Genomic DNA, 16375 nt, shown 5'->3' on the forward strand with positions numbered 1-16375 from the left:
ATGAAATAAAAAGAAACAAAGCACTGTTCTCATACAAAAGATGGGTATTTTTTGACATAAAAATGCACGACAAATTATTACTTATTTAGATACTTTAATTCTTTTTGTGCTTAACTTTAAAATGATTTAATTTCTTGGGGCACCTGGGTAGCTCAGTCGGTTGAGCGTCCTACTTTGGCTCAGGTCATGATCTCACGGTTTGTGATTTCAAGCCCCGCATCAGGCTCTGTGCTGACCGCTCAGAGCAGAGCCCTGCTTCAGATTCTGTGTCCCCCTCTCTCTCTCTGCCCCACCCTGGTTGTGCTCTGTCTCCCTCTGTCTTTCAAAAATGAATAAACATAAAAAAATTTTAATGATTTAATTTCTTTAAAGGTACTTTTGTTCAGTAATAGAATTTTTAAAACACATGCATAAATTTATTTTTTTTTTTTGCAACAATTATTTCATCTGAGACCATTTCTTTGTCTTCTATACTGTAAGGGAGACATTTTTATTTTCTGGGTACCTATTGGTTTTATATCTGAAAGAAATTGCATGATGGTTCTTTTTTTAATGCTAAAATGTGGAGTGGTCTTAGAGAAAGCTCTCTAGATGTTCAGTGGTCCATCTGTTGTCACAGGGACTTATGAGTGTCTTTGGATGTTGACAACGTGGGGATTATCCTCACAGGCTATGTAAAAAATAAACGGAACAGAGTCTTGCCTGCTGGAAGATCAATGTACAGTGGGTTGGCTGCCTTATAAAGAAAGTTCTAGACAGCCCCAGTTTCACAGCTTATAACTTGAATAATCATTCAGGGCCCTGCACTTGGTCCAATGCTCTGCTGTAACTGTCTTAAGATTCTTAATAGTTTATGATCATGGGGCACTGCATTTTCATTTTGCACTTGGCCCCATGAGTTATGTAGCTGGTCCTACTTCTAGGAGCTGGGTACACATATTAAATGAAATGGGGGGAAAACTCTTCCTCTCATGAGACCTACATTTTAATAGGAGAAGAGAGACAAAAAAAATAAACAAAATAACCAAGTAGGGAATAAGAAACTAAAGGATACATCCTAAGGAGGAAAATGAAGAATGGAACAGGAGAGAAAATATATGTGTGTGTAGGAGGGTTGGAGGGGTAAAGTTTGAAATTTCAGAAGTTGATCGGAAAGTCCCAAATGAGAATGTGACTTTTGAATAATGACCTGACGATAATGAAAGAGTGAACCATACTGAGATGTAGTAGAAAAGTCTTCCAGACAGAAGGGCCAGCTTGTGCAGTGGCTTTGAAGGGAGAGTGTGCCTAGAACGGTGAGCTGACCAGTGTAGCTGGAGAAGATAAATGAAGGGCAAAGTAGGTGAAGGTGAGGTCAAAGAAGGTAGTGGAGGACTCTGGATTTATTCTAAGTGAGATGGAAAGCTGTAGGGTGGTCTAGGCAGAGTAATGATATTATCTGCAAGGATCCCATTTGTTGCTATGTTGAGAACAGTCTAGGGGCGCCTGGGTGACTCGGTCGGTTAAGTGTCCGACTTTGGTTCAGGTCATGATCCCACGGTGCGTGAGCTCGAGCCCCACGTCGGGCTCTGTGCTGGCGGCTCGGAGCCTGGAGCCTGCTTCGGATTCCGTGTCTCCCTCTCTCTCTGCCCCTCCCCCGCTCACACTCTATCTGTCTCAAAACTAACAAATATTAAAAAGATTAAAAACCAAAAAGAACAGTCTGGGGGACCTGGATCAACAGGGCAAGAGGAAGAACTAATGCCACACCAATGAAGACCATGAACATTGTTCACTCCGGAGACTACACACTCTGTGGCTCCCAGATGCTCTTGAACCATGGGTCTTACTGTGGTAATAGCTCAAGTGGGGTTGATTGTTTCTAGATTCCATCTTGAACCCTGTCTTCTAGATTCATTCATCTTATCTCAGGCCTTGTGACCTTTCTCTTTCTTCACATCCTTCTCAGTGTCTTACTCTCCCTCCACAATGGGGAATCCTTTCTAGTCTGTGGGCAGAAAGGAGTTGAGCCCTACCAAGAGTATGCATCACAACAGTATGCTACCCAAACGAGAACTAATAAAAAATTGGCTACTTACCCCAAGACTCACCAGTTAAAGCTAAGGATAGCACTGGAAGAAAAAGAAACCAGTCAATAAGAAGAAAAAAGATCTCATTTCTCAGTACTCTGTATACTTGGGAGTTATCTGGAAATACAGATGCTAGGGAAGAAGAGTGAGAAGAAGATCAACATGACTAGTGAATGGGAACTTTTTGCAAAGATGAGGAGAGTGCCTGTGGATGGCAATGCAAGAATGTAAGAATGTGCTTTATCCTTAGGAGACCACAGGAAGGGCATTCACATATACAATCCCACCAGTGGGTTAAAGATTGGCAGACAGACCTCCATTTCTGCCTCATTCTATTTCTGCCCATCAGTTTCTCTTCTCTTTGCCAACCTGCACTGCCCTGTTGCTAACCCAGGCTCACAGTCTGCATTTTATCAAGCTCCAGTGCCAGCACTATTTGACGACCACACATATGATACTACAGTTTAAAATCCCTTATAGAGAAAGCTGACCTAATTTGGGTCAAAAGTCTAACTCTGACCTAGGAAGTTTTGTCTGTTAGGATCAAAGTCAGCACAGCCTTCTGGGAATGGTAGGTAAGATATGTTATTTAAGAAAAAGGATTTGCCTGAGGGGAATGCCGAGATTCTCTAGTTTACTATCTAATCATTTTATGCTTGGCATTATATAAACTCTACCATAAAGGGTTTTATTTTTTAAATGTTTATTTTTGAGAGAATGTGAGAAAAACCAAGGGGAGTGTGGTTGTCACAGAGGATCTGAAGCAGGCTCTAGGATGACAGCAGACAGCCTGATGCAGGCTCAAACTCACGAACCATGAGATTATGACCTGAGCTGAAGTCAGATGCTTAACCAACTAAGCCACCCAGGCTTCCCTACCATAAAGGGTTTTAAAACCTACTCAACAATTTGTTGTCTATACAGGCTATATATATATATATATATATATATATATATATATATATATACACACACACACATATATGTACATATGTACATGTGTGTACATATACGTACATACGTACATATGTACATATATGTGTATATATACACATATATACATATATATGTGTATATATACACATATATATATGTAAGGTTTTTTTGTACTATTGTGTTGTGCAAAGATTAACTCACTTCATCCCTCTGTGTTGACCTAGGGGTAAATGCCATTTGTAAATCAAATCATCTGCTTCGATGTCATATTCTATATAACATGAGCAATTGTTCTTTTCTTCAATCGTAAAAACTTGGAAGCAGAATTTGATAAGTTAAGGATGCCATGTTGTAGCGTAATTATATAGATATATGTTTGCTGGAGACAAACTTATCTTTATGTTGTTGGGTTTGACTGTTTGTTTACTAAATCCTGTGAGAGACAAAATCAGGTTACATTTTATATTTGTGATATAAGATAATTTCTTTTAATGTTTTCTTAGTTCCAAACTAAAAATAGATTATCAATAGAGTTCTGAATAGGAGCTTACATACTTCTCTCAAGCATTTCTCATAGGCACTAAGGCACCACAAATTTCTTTTTCCCAAAGGATGACAAATAGCTCAATTTCTTTCGGAGCAATTTTTATCCCCTTTCTGAGTGCTAAATTTGATATTCTTAAATTATAGACTACAATGATTTAATCTTGAACTATATCAAAGGACATTTAGGTTGTCTTATTTGATTTTTAAGAATATTTGCTTTACTTAGTTTATACTTGCTAGAACATATATAAAGCCATACATACTGTATTTCCAACATTGAAAAACAAAGAGAGAAGTCTGGTAAATTAGTAGACAGATATTTTGAATATACATTCTGGTTAGAGTTTTAGTTCTCATAAGTTTTATATTTTAAGTCTCTAAATATTTTCTTTTTAAGACTGACTTTAGGGTGAGAAGGAAGAGGTTCTTAAGGTTATTTGTCTCTGCTGTACTTTGTTTCAAAACATTACTGTACATTCTCAGAGTTTCTTTATAATTATGTTCTTACTAATGGTATTATGTATCTATTGCTCTGTGACAAGTTGACCCAAAGCTGAGATGCTCAAAATAACAAATATCTATTATCTCATAGTTTCTGTCGGTCAGAAATTCAGGTGCAGCTTAACTAGTTCCCTCGGACTCAGGGTCTCTCATAGGCTGGGGCTGCAGTCTCATCTCAAGGCTCGGTGGGAAGGGGATCAGATCTTCCAGGTTCCGCCATGTAGTTGGAGTCCCAACAACCCAAGATTTGGTTCCTCTTGGACTATTGGACTGAGGGTTTCAATTCCTCACTGGATGTTGGCCAGAGGTCTTCTTTAATACTTTGCCAGATGGGCCCCTCCATAGGAAAACTCACAACATAGCAGCTCACTAACATCAGAGCAAAAGATGAGGGGAGTAAGAGCAAGAGAGACAGAGTGTGTAGGTAGAATCTAGAGGGTTTTTGTAACTTAATTTCAGTAGTGACATACTAGAACTATTGCATTATATTCTTATTAGATGTCCAGCCCATGCTCAAAGGGAGGGAAGTATAGAAACATGAATAGAAGCAGGCAAAATGGTTTTTCCACACGCAAAAAATGTGGAACCATTTTAGAAGCTGCCTACCACACTAATCATTGTAACAATTGGTAAATAGCTACTATTAGAGAAATTTTTAAGAGTTTTGAAGAAGTTTCGACTGAACAATAGATTAGTGACAACCTACGTGATGTAATACAGCTTTTCTGGAGAAGTCTGAAGCCCAGGGTTTTAAAACTAGCTTTATCACCTGTGACCTTGGATGATTGGCACTCTAAATCCTTCTCAAACTATAATAAGGGCTGATGAGGCATTCTCAAAACCACAGCTGAGTATAGTAGCGAGGTGGAGTAGCCAAGAGCTGCACAGTGTGTGGCAGAGGGAATCCAAAAGACAATCTCCAAATAAAGTGGTGAGAACATTACCCTGATACTAAAAGCAGGCAAAAAAACACCCCAAGAAAAATACAGGTGATATCTCTGACGAATGTAGGTACAAAAATTTTCAGCAAAATACTAGTAAGCAGAATTCAGTAACCCTTTAAAGAATCATACACCATGACCACGTAGAATTTATCCCTGGTATGCAAGAATGATTCAACAATCAATCAGTGGGATACATTACATTAACAGAAGGATTAAATACATTGGATTAATCCAAAACAAAAGGATTAAAATCACTGATCATCTGAATAGATAAAAGCATTTAACAATATTCAACACACTTTCATGATAAAAACACTAAAAAAAAAAAAAAACCCAAAACCCAAAATGAACAAACAATAATAGTGGGTGCCTGGATGGCTCAGTCAGTTAAGCATCCAACTCTTGATTGGCTCAGGTCATGATCTCAGTCATGAGATGGAGCCCTGTGTCAGGATCCACATTGAGCGTGCAGTCTGCTTGGGTCTCTCTATCTCTCTCTCTCTCTCTCTCTCCTTCCCTCCCTCCCTCCTTCCCTCCCTCCCTCCTTCCCTCCCTCCCTCCTTCCCTCTCCCTCCCTCCCTCCTCTGTCTCTCTCCACCACTCTCATTCTCTCTCTCTAAAATAAAAATGAAAATTCAAAAATTTAAAAATTTTAAAACACAAGAAGAAAATTACTTCAGTACATTCAAGGCCTTATATGAAAAGCTCATAGCTAACATTATACCCAATGGTAAAAAAATGAAATGTTTCTCTAAGATCAAGAGCAAAGCAAGGATACCCACCCTTGTCTCTTCTGTCCAACACAGTACTAGAAATTCTAACTAGAGCAAGTAGGCAAGAAAAATAAATGGAAATCATCAAAATCAGAAAAGAAGAAGTAAAATCATCTCTGTAGATAACATGGACTAAAGATTCCACATAAAAAAGTTAGAACTAGTAAACAAATTCCACAAATTTGCAGGATAATAGTGAACATATAGAACTCAGTCACATTTCTATATACTAACAACAAACAATCTAAAAATTAAGAAAAATGTCCCATTTACAATAGCATCAAAAAGAATAAAAAACTTGGGAATAAACTTAACCAATGATGCAAAAGACTTGTACACTGAACACTATGAAACATTGCTGAAATGAAGGAAGACCCAAATAAATGGAAAGGCATCCGTGTTCATGCTTTGGAAGACTCAATATTGGTAAAGTGTCCACTTTCCCAAAGCAACCTACTGATTCAGTTCAGTCTCACCAAAACCCCAATGGTATTTCCTTTCAGAAATAGAAAAAAATCTTAAAATTGATATAGAAGTAGAAAGGATTCTGAATAGTCAAAACAATGTTGCGAAAGAATAACAAAGCCAGAGGCCTCACACTTCCTGACTTCAAAACATACTGCAAAGCTTTAGTAGTCAAAAGAGTCATAGTGTATGCTATATGTCTGGCATAGAGACAGACATATAGAACACGAGGAGAGAATATAGGACATAATAATAAATCCACACATATGTAGTCAAATTATCTTCAACAAAACTGACAAGATCACCCAATGGGGAAAAGCTAGTCTTTGCAACAAATGGAATGGTGCTGATAAAACTGGTTATCCACATGCAAGAGAATGAAGTTGGACCTTTATCTCACATCACACACGAAAGTAAATTCAAAATGAATTAAAAACTCAAATGTAAGATCTGAAGCTATAAGACTCCTAAAAGAACACAGAGAAAAATCTTTAAAACATTGGTCTCCATGATTTCTTGGATATGACACCAAAAGCACAGCCAACAATAGCAAAAGTAGACAAATGAGATTACATCAAATGAATTCTGTGCAGTAAAGGAAACAATCAATAGAATTAGAAGGCAACTTAAAGAATGGGAGAAAATCTTTGCAAACCATATGTTTCAGAGAGGGTTAATGTCCAAAATGTATTGGGAACTTCTACAACTCAACAGCAAAAGGCCAAATAAACCAATTAAAAAATGGGATCAATATCATTCATCATTGGGAAAATGCAAATCACAATTACTATGAGATATCACCTCACACCTGTTAGGATGGCCAATATAAAACAAAAACAAAAACAAAACAAAAAGCAGAAAATAACAAGTTTTGGTGAAGATATGGAGAAATTGGATCCCTGTGCACCATTGGAAGAAATATAAAAGGGTGCGACTATCCAAAACACTCTGGCAGTTCTTCAAAAAATTAAAAATAGAACTAGCATATAATCCAGAAATTCTGTGTATTTATCCAGAAGAATTGAAGACAGGCTCTCCAAGAGATATTTGTACTCCATGTTCATTGCAGCATTATTCATAATAACCAAGGCATGGAAACAACCTCAATCTCCTATGGGTGCATGCGTAGAGAAAATTTTGTGCATACATACAATGGAATATTATTCAACCTTAAAAAAGAAGGAAATGCTATCATATGCAACATGGATAAATCATGAGGACATTATGCTAAATGAAACATGCCAGTCAGTCACAGAAGGACAAATAGTGCATTATTCCATTTATATGAGGTATCTAAAGTAGTCAAGCCCAAAATAGAAGTCAAAAGGAGAACAGTGGTTGCCAGAGGCTGGAGGGAAGGGTAAATGGGAGGTTACTGTTCAATGGGTATATAGTTTCAGTCATACAAGATGAAAAAGCTCTAGAGATCTGCTGTATGACAATGCACATGTAGTTAGCAATACTATACAATACACTTAAAGTTTTGTTAAGAGGGTAGATTTCATGTTCAGTGTCCTTTACCACAATTTAAAAAATAAGAATAAAGTCGTTTATAAGCAATTGATAAGTTAATAAAAGATTTGCTTGAGAGGACTGATGTGGTGAAGGTAAATTATTTCTCAAACAACAAAATCGTAAAAGTAATTACAGACACTCTGGGGACAACAATAAAAAATGTATAGGAAATTCATGGTCCAGATGTTAAGCAGATCAGACTAAAATAGTTGCAAATATGAAAAAACTATGAAGTGTAGAGAAATCCATTTCACCGATACATCACAATCATTCTCCTTTGGTTTGCTTGAGAATCCTGCTATTGGATCTCTAGGAAAAGAGCTAAGTATTTGCTCACTAATTGACTACGTGCTAAAATCTATTTGTAGCTGTAATAATAGAATTGAAGTATTTGTTATTCTTCAACTTACTGATTTAAGTTATGGACAAAACATAGAAGACAGCAGCCTGGAGCAGAAATTAAAATTTTCAACTTTGACAATGTAAATGTTCATTTTAAGCTCGTAACATGTTGGGAAGTTGAAGGGGAAAGATGAGGTGGAGAGAAACTCCTCTCTAATGTGGTTGGTGCACAGTAGAAAGATGCTGTCTGAAACCGTGGAAACAATAGAAGGTTGAAGTTGGTAATGGCAAATGCGAAAGGGTACGGCTGTCAGGCTTGCGATGTCAGAGTGAATCAGAGTACAGTGCGTGGGATAACATGTGACATGCAAAGTCTTCCCCCTGTCTTCACCTCTGCTCCCTTACCTCCTCATTCTCTTCTTCCTCTGTAAACTGGACTTGTAGACAAAACAAATCTTGTTCATGCTCTGGGAATTGGTGGCCTCTGGCTTAAGTATGTGTTGAAGCTTTCTGGTCAGTGTTGAATCTCTTCCCTTCCCCAAAGAAGGGCAGGGGTATCTGGCACTTTCTATTCTATTTCTGCATAAACCCTGCCTTCTATTTCTTTTAACATTTCCACCTTGGAGCTCCAAAACGCATGGCTCTTGCCAGTTAAAAATCATTGGTTGTCTTGATTATGATGAAATTTGAAGCCAAGAATTTGTCTTTTTTTATTCTCTATTGTTCTTTTATATTTTTCATTATGAAATGAATACCTCAGAAGCAATGAATAACACTGAATCAGAGAGAGGGTGGCGAAAGGCAGCAAAAGATTTTGAGAGAAATGCACAATGGATAATATTTCCAATATTATACAACCAGGTTTATTATTTAAATGTAAATAATAGAGAAAATAAAATAGTAAGAACAAAAAAATGATAAAAAGTTGAAAAGGGGGTAGGTTTTGGGATGCCTGGGTGGCTCAGTTGGTTAAGTGGCCGACTTTGGGTCAGGTCATGATCTGGCAGTTTGTGAATTTGAGCCCCGCGTCGGGCTCCGTTCTGACAGCTCAGAGCCTGGAACCTACTTCAAATTCTGTGTCTCCTTCTCTCTCTGCCCCTCCCCCACTCGTGCTCTGTCTCTCTCAACACTGAAAAGACATTAAAAAAATTAAAAAAAAAAAGAAAAAGGGATAGGTTTTGTAAGTAAATCTTTGCCTTTTTTGTGTGGCCATCAATTGATAATGTATTAAATTATAATTATTATTTAAAGTAAAGGAAGTAATCATTAGAATTTAATGAAATCATGCATTTAGAGGATTTTGCTTCATGAAAGTGAGACTGAGAAGGGGAGGTGTGAATTAAGCAAATGTTACTTTTTATTACAAACATTTATTATTTTATATTTTTTGGCTATGTATGTGTATTACTCGATAGAATTATAATATTTTGGAGAACAGTTAAAAGCAACTGGCAGTTTGAACAGCTCTAGGGAGACACAATCAAATACATCTTGAAGAGAATATTGCTCCTTTATGGGAAAAAAAAAGCTGATGTGGGGGGTGGTTTTACAAAAAGTAGCAAAGCCAAGAAAAGACTATACAGACATGAAAAGTGAGAAATGCTAAGTTGTTCTGCATAATTCGCAAAGTTATGCCTTTTTTTTTCCTGTGAATGTAGATGGTGTGCAGAGAGAAGATCTGATGGGAAGAAAACAAGCAATCTGAAAGATTTGGTTTAAATGCAGTGGTAGCACGACAGGATCAAGGGGGGAAAAGCCAGTAAGGAATTCTCTATCAGGAATTGAAATTTAAGAACATTGAGGACCAATACTAGTTTTTTGCCTTTTTCGTTTTACTCATTCCCTGTGTCTGTAGAAAGTCTTACATAGGACAGCCCTCTGTTGGCGATGCCTAAGGAGGAACAAAGATGATGTGTGTGTTCAATCTTACTTTAGGGCTGTGAATGGAACAGTTGCCACCAATGTACTGTGCTTCTCTGTGCAGTTTGAATGATTCCAGGAAGTAACTAGCAGCACGTTGAACATGCTCACGGTGGAGTGGAGAGAGATGGAAGCCAAACAACTGAGGATAATCAATGAATGAAAAGAGAGAAATAATGTTTTCTCCAATACACTAAATGAAAAAAATGATTGAAGGTAATGGATTTGTGGCTATAAACTCAGGTTACACTTGCAGAATTAAAGTAAGAAACTAAATTATTTTCAGGACCATCACTTCACCACTCGTTGCTATGGTTAGTTCTACAAAGCAGGCATCGAAGTAGACTTCCTTATATGGTCCTATACTCATAGAATGCATACTTCTTTCAACTTAGGCTTTTTTTGTCTCTCTTTCTTTGAGCCTTTCATCAATCTGTGGTTTCTCTAAAGTTTTCCACAAATACTTTCAATGCAGCCCTCCCTTTGGACTTGTCAGAATCTCGAGATCTGTTTTTCTTTTTTCCTGGACTTGGCCAGCTCTCTTCAGAGGGGGGTTTCCTCCTGGCTTTGGTCTGCTTCTGTGCCTGGGTACTTTTGGCTCAGGAAAAGTTCCTTATGAATGTAGTTGTCTCTCTCAGCCTCCGTGTCCAAACACGAAATGTAAGAGTTATTTTGTGACAGGGGTACGTTTTTCTTAACGTCAGAGATTTCTCCTTTTATTCTATTACTTACTATTTTTTTTTATTGATTTAGTGGCTTTACTCTATCTTCAGGATACAGCTCCCATCTGACTAGAATGCAGTCTTCTGTCCTACAAGCTGTATATAGTCTATGTAAAATTAAGCCTATTACCAAGATAGCATTTGCTTTGAGGCACAATCTGTTGTCAACACAGTATACAGAACTCCAGTTTGATGAGAAGGATAATTTTGGAGAAAAACAACTTGAAGGATGTTGATTCAAGAGACCTTAATTTAAGTCATGGCTCCTTTTCCGACATAACATGACATTGAACAAAATATCTTGGTTACTGCCTAGAATCTAATTGACCTGTGATCTAATTTTATGCGTTTGGTATGCTTTCATTTTATTGGGGAAAGGGTTTTCTTTTTAATATATTTTTATAGAATATAGTGCACATAATATCTATTTGAGGAACCTGTTTAATTGTGTGTCTTATGCATATTTGGATTTGTTCAAATATATATCTGAAATATGTTTGTGGAGTTTTTTTACTAATTATTGTGTATTATGATTATTATTGTTAATGTCTCTGCAACTGATTATCTTAGTTTCTATACTTGATTTTGAACTGTAGAAAGATAATTCTTTATGCATGATCAGGGAAGTGATATAAGACTGGAGCTATGCACATCTTATGCTGCTTTTTGAATTTGATGTGGTCTAACAGTATATGCAATCCCTTAATTCTATACCATATTTATATGGTATAGAAGTCTTACCAACTTTTCTCTCTTTGATATTTGGCCAAGGAAAGTTTTGTGGTAGTCCTGGGCTATTCTACATAAGTTGGATTTAAAGTCCAGGGAAATATTTCAATTAATTTATGGGATTTTAAGCATGCATGTTTACCTCTGATTCCTCCATAAACCCACTGCAGTGAGGGTTCAACCTGGAAAGAACAAGGGAAGAGGCAATGAAAGCATACGAAAGGTGATAACAAAATTCTAACTGACATAAAGCATTTGAATGAGTGATAACTGATTTAGCAAATCACAAAAAACTGAAAACTAAGTGCCTTGCCAGGAAGCAAGCTAATTTTCAGAGGAAATCTGGAAAAGCTGAGAGAATTGGAAGCAAGAGATCCTCTGAAGATGGATGGTATGTGGTGGATCAGAAAAAATTTTGAAATAGGTTATAAATACGTAATTACACCTCTCCTATCGCCATTCCCACTTCACACAGTCTAACAGTGGCCCCTCACTCCCCTGAGCAAAAGACCGGGTGTACTTTATAGAAGGGCTGACTGAGCATGACTCTGGTCTTGAAGACATCAGGCATAGCTGAGAGCAGAAGAGTTGCAGGACAAAGAGTGGATTAAGCAGAAATCTACATAATGATTGGTGATGCTCCAACTCTCCTCAATCTCTTAGCTTCACTTTTCTGGGAGCCAGTCTAAGTCACTGAAGAAGGAGTCTGGATGATTTTTCTCTGAAGATAAGACCAGCTCATAAAGCAGACCTATAGGTACTAACATTAGGAGTTCCCAAATTGATTTGGCTGAGTGTAGACCCCATCATCTACAGCGAATCTTTTCCGTTGACCAGCCTCACCATTCACACAGAGGACCTAATTAGTTATTTAGAGCTTCATTCCTAAATATGTATCACCAGAAACAGACAATAATGAAGATCTTTAACAACATCCATTGTGACATTCACGATGCTGTTAATGAGTTCCTACTATGTGCTAGGCAGTATTATGGGTGCTGCAGATACAGAAAAGAATAAAACAGAAAAAAATCCCAGTCTTTATAGAGTTCTAATAGAGAAAGATAGGCAAAAATAGTTTAGTCATTAAATAATATAGTATATATAACATTTTTAAGAACAAATTTGACGAAGGAGTTAACAGGGACAATGCAGGAAACACAACACCCATATAAAATCCTTAGAGAAATAAGACAAGCTACTGCATTTGTTTCATAAAAATAGAATTCTATACTTTAAAAAAAGGGAAAATCCACAGGAGAAAGAAATACAGAAAAGTAACAATTAAATAGCAGAAATATTTTAAAATCAATAGAAAATTTAGAAATTTGAAAGATAAAGTTGAGGAAATTTCTGAGAAAGTGTAAGACAGAAATGAGGAGGGGGAAAATAAAGAAAAATAATATTAGAGAATCTGTCCAAGAAGGTAAGCATCAAAAGCTTGAGTTCCAGAAAGAAGGAATAGAAAAAATTTTAAAAAGAGGAAATTATCAAGGAAATAATACAAGAAAATGTCCCAGTACTGGAGGATATGATTTTACAGATTAAAATAGCCCATCACATTGTTTACCATTTTTAATATAAAAATCCTTCCTTCAAGAACAATTTTCCTTTTTTTCAATGTACATTCTTTATACATTCTGATTTCTTTTCTGAAGATGTTATTTCATTCTCATTCTTGAACAATACTTGAACATTCTCATTGAGCAATTCAAAACAATAGTTTTCACTACTAGCACTGTGAAGTAAAGACATTATTCCGTAGTGTTCTGGACTCTGTTGTTGATTTTAATATATTTGCTGTTCCTTAATTTTCATTTTCCAATTGTTGTTTTTCTGTAATTTAAATTCTTTTTTTTTAATTTTTTATGTTTATTTTTGAGACAGAAAGAGAGAGTACAAGCAGGGAGGGGAAGAAAGAGAGGGAGACACAGAATCTAAAGCAGGCTCCAGGCTCTGAGCTGTTAGCACAGAGCCTGATGAGGGGCTCGAACCCACGAACCCTGAGATCATGACCTGAGCCGAGATCAGATGCTTAACCGACTGAGCCACCCACGTGCCCCTATAATTTAAGTTCTAATTAATTTCTACAGTGTCAGGAAAACACATACTGTATCAAACTTTGAAAGTGTGAGGTTTATCTACTTTAATTCTCTGTTTATTTTCTCTAGTTATCTACTTGATAAATATTTCACATTCAGTTGAAAAAATGTACATTCTGCAATTATTGGATACAGTATTTAGATATGCCAATTAGGGCAAGTTTGTTAGTAACATTGTTTAAAACTTGTGTCCTCACGCCTTTTGTTTTGTCTGCCTATTCTGTCAGTTATTGAGAGTTATTGAGAGATACATGTTAAAAATCTCTAAGATTTTGGGTTGTCTATCCTTTTAATTCTATTGATTTTTAATTTATATAGTTTAAAGCTGTATACACAAATGTAGAATTATAATATATTCCTGCTGAATCAAGTGTTTCATAATTATAGAACATCCATCTTTATTTCCCTTAGTAAGTCTTGCTTTAAAGTCTACTCTGACTGATATTAACATATTCACACAAGCTTTTCCTAAACGATTTTATGGCACACCTTTTCTATAAGTTACCTTTCAACCTGTCTATGTTTATATTTAAAAATTATTTCTTGTAAGAGGCGCCTGCGTGGCTTAGTCTGTTGAGAGTCTGACTTCAGCCCAGGTCATGATGTCATGGTTCATGGGTTCAAGCCCCACATCGGGCTCACTGCTATCAGTCCAGAGCCTGCTTCTGGTTCTCTGTCCCCCTCTCTCTCTCTCTATCCCTCACCACTCACGTGCACTCTCTCCATCTCTCTCTCAAAAATAAAAACATTTCTTAAAAAAATATTTCTTGGGGGCGCCTGGGTGACTCCGTTGTTTAAGCTTTTGACAATGGGTTTCAGCTCAGGTTGTGATGCCACTGTTCATGGCCCCGCTTTGGGCTCTGTGCTGACAGAGTGGAGCCTGCTTGGGATTCTCTCTCTCTCTCTCTCTCTCTCTCTCTCTCTGCCCCTCCCACACTCTCCCCCGCTCTCTCAAAATAAAAAAAATAAACTTAAAAAATTATTTCTTATAAGTGGCATATAGATGCACCTTTTAAAAATTCTAGTGCGGTAGATCTTTTTATTAGAATATTTAGTCAATATACATTCAATGCAATTACTGGGATTTGATTTACCATCTTGCTTTTCTTTCTTTTTTTTTTTACTTATAGTATCTGTTATTTTGTACTTCTATTCCTTCTTTTTTGCTTTCCTAAATTAATTACTTATTTTTATTATTCTACTTTATTTTTTATATTACATTCTTTCTTATATCTTTTATTTGTATATATATATATACATCCTTTGAAATAACTGAATACATCCTTACTTCATTAAAAACTCCTATGAGGGGCGCCTGGGTGGCTCAGTCGGTTGAGCGGCCGACTTGGGCTCAGGTCACGATCTCGCGGTCTGTGAGTTCGAGCCCCGCGTCGGGCTCTGTGCTGACAGCTCGGAACCTGGAGCCTGTTTCGGATTCTGTGTCTCCCTCTCTCTGACCCTCCCCTGTTCATGCTCTGTCTCTCTCTGTCTCGAAAATAAATAAACGTTAAAAAAAATTTAAAAAAAAAAAAATGAACTTTGAAATAAAAATAAAAATAAAAACTCCTATGAATTTTTACTTTGACCATATCTCTTTTTTTTCCAGATATGTTTATATATTTTTCAAGTTTTTATTTAAATCCCAGTTAGTTAACATACAGTGCAATATTAGTTTCAGGTACAGAATTTAGTGATTCAATACTTCCATACGACACCCAGTGCTCATCAAGCAAGTGCACTTTTTAATCCCCATCACCCATTTTACCCACCTACCCTCCACCTCCCATCTGGTAACCATCAGTTTGTTCTCTATAGTTAAGAGTCTGTTTCTTGGTTTTCCTTCCTCTCCGTTTGTTTTCCCCCTTTATTTATTTGTTTCGTTTCTTAAATTCCACATATGAGTGAAATCATATGGTATTTGTCTTTCTCTGATTGACTTATTTTACCTAGCATTAATAATACTCTCTAGCTGCATCCATATTGTTGCAGATGGCAATAGTTTATTCTTTTTTATGGCTGAAAAATATTCCATTGTGTGTTTATGTATAATATATATATATTCTTTATCCATTCATCAGTCAAAGGACACGTAGGCTGTTTTCATAATTTGACTATTGTAGAGGATGTTGCTATAAACATTGGGAGACATGTATCCCTTTGAATTACTATTTTTGTATTTTTGGGTAAATACCTAGTAGTGCAATTGCTGGATCATAGGGTAGTTCTGTTTTTAATACTTTGAGGAAACTCCATACTGTTTTCTAGAGTGGCTGTACCAGTTTGCATTCCCACCAACAGTGCAAGAGGATTCCCCTTTCTTCACATCCTCACCAACACCTGTTGTTTCTTGTCTTGTTGATTTTAGCCATTCAGCTGGCATGTGTGAGGTGATATCTCATTGTAGTTTTGATTTGTATTTCCCTGATGATCAGTGATGCTGAGTATATTTTCATGTTTTATATATTTTATCCAGCTGTGATGCATATTTATTTCAGCAAGAAGTTGTCTGTTATGAGCTATACCATTGTGTTCACTAATGCAATCCCTTTTATATATTTTTTTTCTTCTTAACAGCTTTTCTGAGGTTTTATTGATATACAACAAATATACATAATTAAACTGTACAATTTGATGAGTTTTAATACATGGCTATTCTGAGAAGGAATCATCAAAATCAATACAATGAGCATAACTATTACCCCCCCCACACCAAGTTTCCTTTTGTCTCTTTGTAACTTCTCCTTCCTAAGACAATCACTGGTCTGCTCTCCATAATTATGAATCAGTTTGAATTTTCTAGAATTTATGTAA

Source organism: Panthera tigris, chromosome F2 (assembly GCF_018350195.1).
Source record: "Panthera tigris isolate Pti1 chromosome F2, P.tigris_Pti1_mat1.1, whole genome shotgun sequence".
Lineage (NCBI taxonomy): Eukaryota > Metazoa > Chordata > Mammalia > Carnivora > Felidae > Panthera > Panthera tigris.